General features: G+C 39.9%; 1 long non-coding RNA gene across 1 annotated transcript; it reads right to left on the reverse strand.

The window, feature by feature from the left end:
- Window positions 1-969: 969 nt before the first annotated feature.
- LOC110342330 lies at window positions 970-4,831 on the reverse strand. Its single transcript, XR_002384374.2, has 3 exons — window positions 4,616-4,831; window positions 3,544-3,651; window positions 970-1,883 (listed from the first exon to the last, which is right to left on the reverse strand). It is a non-coding gene; the product is annotated as an uncharacterized LOC110342330 (long non-coding RNA).
- Between the last annotated feature and the right edge of the window lie 733 nt (window positions 4,832-5,564).

Below are 5,564 nucleotides of genomic sequence, written 5' to 3' on the forward strand. Positions count from 1 at the left end.
ATGAAGAAGATTTGTCACTCCAACAAGATTTATTGAATCTGTTTGTTTACACTTGTAACAAGTTTCTTGACTTCAACTGTAGGTCAGGTACTATTCCAGGTTCTAGTGACAGAATGAGGATGAAGATCAGTTTATTTTCTCATGGGGAGGGAGGTCTGTCTAAAGATATGGGCAATGAGCAGGTCAAACAATACACATATAATGTGATTTTAGTTGTTAAAGACTATGGAGAACAATAAGGCAAGATTAAAAAGCAGATTAACAAGGAATGGGAGAATTGCTTCAGATGGATGTTGGGTGAATTCTCAAAGGGAGGAGGGCTAAATGAAGGGGAACAGTGAGGCGTGGCAACCAGGTGAACATGGTAGCAAGGAAACCCTGCAAACTCTACCTTCCAACATCCTTTGAGTCCACAAGCTCTTGGACCAAGTTCCTATCAACAGCTTTCTGGCTCACCCAATGCCTAGAGAATTGTCCCTTCTTAAATCTCTCATTATTCCCTTGTCTGCCGTCCCATACCACCACACACCGTCTATTCCAAGCTGGCATCCAGGTATGTCTTTTAAACTCTGAGGCACAGAATGTTACTTTAATACAGAAATCCTCAGTTGCTGCCAGTTCATTGTTGAATTCGTGTGTGTGTGTGTGTGTGTGTGTGTGTGTGTGTGTGTGTGTGTGTGTGTGTGTGGTGTTAGCTCTCTATGGCCCAACAATGAACAATATGCCCCTTAATTCGAGAGGAAAAAAGCCCCTGCTGTTTCCACTGCCACCTCTCGATCTGCTAGTGTCTCTGGCCATTGTTATAATGGATCTTGAAATTCAAATTTAAAGCTGAGAGGCATTCTTATCTCATAGACTTCTTCTTTGAAAACAAGAAGAGAATACTAAGGGGAAGGGCTCATACCTACCCTGTCAGCCAGAGTAAAGACACAGCTCAAATCTTAATATTTTATAGCAACTTTATTTGTGGCTCATGAAAGTACAGGTTCAGAAGGTATGCTTATTATACTAGTCCTAAGATCTACTGGGGTCCAGAGAGTTCTGTCGGTGGTCTGAAGAATAAGAGAGAAATAAAGAATGATATGGAATATTTTGGAAACTGGCTTGGAAATACCATACACTATCTTTTATCAAATTCCATGGTTATAAGCCTTGCCTAGATACAAATTGATAGTGTTGATAATACTGCCTTATTATGACCAAAATGCCTAAAATGAACAACTTCAAGGAGGAGCAATTTATTTTGCCCATGGTTTTGAAGGTTTAGTCACTATGACAGGGATAACATGAGGGACAGCTTATATCATGGTACACAGGAAATCAGGGTGGAGCAGTTCACACTATGCCAAACAGCAGGCAGTAGAGTTCAGCTACAGCAGAAAGGGCTAGGACAAGATGCAGCCCCTAAACCCCTCCAACTAGGAAGGAAGTCCTATCACCTCCAAGGAAGCCACTGAAAATTTGAATCCATCAAACCGTCACGATCTAATCATCTCTGAAAATGCCCATGTAAACAGTCTCAGAGGTGAGCTTCACTAATATTCTCAGTATCTATCAATCCAGCCAAGGTCGACAATGAAGACCTGTCAAAGGTAGTGCCCTGTATGGCCCTGTACTCAAGAGGAAGGCCTGGGGAAGATCCTGTGCAGAGAGACTCATGGCACTTAAGTATGTTTAAGCACGGAAAATTTAGGCAAAGACAATCATATAACATGACATGGTCCAGTAGAGACACCATAGAAAACAAGATATGTTTATGGATTTGTAAGTGTTTTTTATGACTTGAAAGTAGGGGAGGTTGTCAAGAGTTGAGACTTGCATAGCAGGTAGAGTTCAGGTAATCTGGAGTCTTATTGTCATGCTGAGGTGTTTCGATTTCTGTCCTAGGGTGGAAGGGAGGAGGCCATTAAAACATTTTCAATAAAGGATTATCATATTTAGTGTAACAGTTTGGAAAAACCCTTCTGTAATAGAGTATAGGATTAACAACAAGGATACCAGTCAGGAGGTGGTTTCTTTCAGTATCTTCTATCCCAGGAATTTTCAAACATGACTCACATGTTTGATTAAGTATTTGTTGTGTTTGTAATATATATATATATGTATATATATAGTTTATGATATGCATATTCATATGCATATATATACATATAGCACATTTACACACATATATAAAATAAATTGGGATATTTCTAGTTTAGTCCATTTTACCTTTAAAATAAAGGCTGACACACAATATACTTCATTATTCACACTATAACAAATTACAAATTTTACTTTAAAAATCACTGCTGGAGCTCACTAAACAATCCCACTTCACAGCCAAAGTCCGGGCCACACTTATCCATCATGATAAACAGATTTCCCAACCATCACCCTATTAGTCAGACTATTCCTAGTGTACTTCTTAAGTACTCTTCATTTGCCTGGCACTATCAGCATTGTTGGTTGAGCAAAATGACATTAAGGCATCCTTGGTTCTCTTCTAGAACACTTTATGAGTCAGATTAAAGATGCCGGTGCTCTTCACAATAAACCTGATGTAGTCTTTTCTCTTGTTTCCCTTCTTCTTTAAAGACAGGGTCTTCTTAGTTGTTTTCAAATTCAATATCCTCCTATCTCAGCCCCATAAATGCTGTGGTCACACGAATGTGCCTCTATGATTAGCTAGGAGGCTGTTTTAATTTTTTACATTTAGTCTTTTATAGGTATACACTGAAGTCTTCCAGAGGCTACATAATGAGCAATGAATGGACCATTTTTATCTGATGGCTAAAACAATATAAGGTGTGTTTATTGTCATCTTTCATTTTTTATTTTTTAATGTCTAGTATGTTAAATATTGATCTACATAATTCTTTCACTGAAAATCTCAATGCACTTTAAGAGTGCACCAGAGGTCTGAGACAATGAACGGGCACTTGGAATCCATGTCTTTGTATCCTTATTTATTCTTAATGACCTGGCATGATTTTTGTCACCCTGGACAGCTGTGAACACTGTTAGCTGTCATCTGGTTCTCTGTGTCAACAGTTAACAGTGCCCTTCCTCCTGACCCCCCAAAATAGCTGCACCATCATTTCTGAACTCACTGTTTCTGGACCTGACAAGAAGATTCATTCTTCACCTCAGGCCTTTGCACTGAACAACACAACTCAATTAAGTAGCTGAATACTGAAGTGTGCCAGAAGTCTAGCACTACGTTCCTTTGTGACGCTGTCAGAACTCATGTATTAGTCATCTCAGTCCTGTCTTTAATCACTGTTTAAACCCTGAAAAACAAAGACATCTTAGCTCCAATTCTGATTTCTTTTCTGAACTGCAGATTTGAACACGGGTTCCAACTGCCTGGCTGCAAATCTGTCACATTTACCTTGTCATTGACAATTAAGATCTTCCATAGCTATTTCTCTACCAAACCTCCTGACCGCAATAAAAAGTGGTTGAATTTTCTAGTGTCCTCAAGCCAAAGTTCTTAGCTTGTTTGTTTATATGCTTCAGCGATACCATCAGAAAGGTAATATGTCCAGCACATGTCCTTACTCATGCTGATGTCACTTGGGAGCTTATCGTCATTGTCTTTGGCAAGGACCTGATCCTAGATGTTATGATTTTAAATCTTGCTCTTGGATGTTTAGATGATAAGTTTCTCTGCAGAAAAAAAGTAGAAAGGAGCCTACTTTTAGTTCCCTGTGAGTCTCCAAACGCCAATTCTTCACAAAATACCTCCACATTCTTTCAAAGGGCCTCTGCATACAGACTGTGTGGGGACATTTAGAGTATGTCTTCATACCCAGAGCAGTTGTTTTCTGTCACTTCTCCATGGAGCTGATCTCAACCAGATCAAGTATTTCTTAATAATACTACATTCTAGGGATGACACACATCTTGGATCTGCCTAAATAACTGCTAAAGTCAATATCCATCAACAAAATTTAAAATATACACTCTGTGTTCAACTCAATAAGGCCACATTCTAGGGGTGGTATACATCTTAGATCTGCCTAAATAACTGCTACAGTCAATATCTATCACCAAAATTTAAAATATATACTCTGTGTTCAACTTGGACACCTTGGGAAGATAGAATAATCACACTTGTTAAGGACGGTTTATGCTGAAGACATTAGTTGTGCCAGAGTGGGACTAAAGATAAGCAATAAAATAAACATGAGAATACTAGCCACAAGGTCTCTGGCCTTCCTTGAGCTCCTTATATGAATTTCCCTCTTCTATTGACCCAAAGCCAAGAACTATTTTATTCTGAGACCTAGTTAGAAGTGGTTCCCAATGTCTGGACATGTGATCAGTTAGATTAAGCAGTAGATAGAAAGTCATCTGTGGAGTGAGTCAATCCCAATTCAGTTCTGGGCCACAGAAGCTGGGAGAATCTAAACATGAAAGAAAAATAAAAAGCAGTAAGGCATAGGAGTTAATTCCACAGGGCATGATCAAGCCGGAAAGTGAATGGAATTTTAGGGTGAAGAGAAAGATAAGACAGGCACCCAGGCTGGACGAGTGAGGAAAAGTGCACAAGTTTCAAAGCAACAGCCAGACAGAATTATGCTAAAGTTAGCTAGGCAGACTTAACAGGAGTGGAGGCATATAGTCTTACACAGTTAAGATTTTCAGGCACAGTGACGTAGGGACTTGGAACTTGGCAGCCTCTTTACTTGCTGTCTTAGTTGTCAATCTCAGGCAGGTAACATGGAGTCCAGAAGCCAAGAAAGACACGGTCTCTCCTTTGCCTGCAGTGTGTCAGTCTTTGTGTTCAGCACCAAGGAAGTATTTCCTCATCGATTCCTTAACAGTCTGTTAAGGAGGAGAGTTATTATCCCTATTTTACAGGGTAAATTAGAATCAAATCAATCAGGCACACAATCAGAGAGCTGCAGAGTCAGGGTTTACACCTGCTCATTCTGACACTGCAGCTCATGCTGTTAACTATAGCATTAAACACTGAACCCTGAGCCCTGGGGCTGGAGAGCCATCCTTTTCTGAGTAACCAGACAGTCCACAGCTTGAGGGTAGGAATGGATTGCTTTCATCTGGGTCAACAGCATCTGGAACAGGAATGTGCAGGTGCTCCATGAAAATGTATTACACTAAATTGGGTTAATCTCATCTTTCAAATAATCAAACGTGTGAGAATTATGTGAGCTGATCATTTGAAAATGCCAATGAAAGTTTTTACATCAATTTTTTTCTTAAGATATTGTTTGACAGATTCATAACTTTACATAATGAGTATTAGTTGTTAAGAGAAGCTTTTTCCTTGCTAGCCGCTTTGGTTTATCCCCCGCCAGTCGCCTGGGCTCTGCCGCGCCAGCCTGTTTCGAGATCCCCATGAGTCCCAAATAAACACACAGGAGGCTATATTAATTATGAAGCTGTTGGCCTTGCTTGTCTCTTACTGGCTAGCTCTGCCTTAAGTAATTACCCCATAATTGTTAATCTAAGTATGTCTCTTACCGGAGAATAGTTCCAGGCTTCCTACCCCCAATGGCGTTACATGTTGACTCTCTTGTCTTTTTCTTTCCCAGAATCCTCCTCGACTCCTAGTC

This window comes from Mesocricetus auratus, unplaced genomic scaffold, assembly GCF_017639785.1.
Source record: "Mesocricetus auratus isolate SY011 unplaced genomic scaffold, BCM_Maur_2.0 Super-Scaffold_100006, whole genome shotgun sequence".
NCBI lineage: Eukaryota > Metazoa > Chordata > Mammalia > Rodentia > Cricetidae > Mesocricetus > Mesocricetus auratus.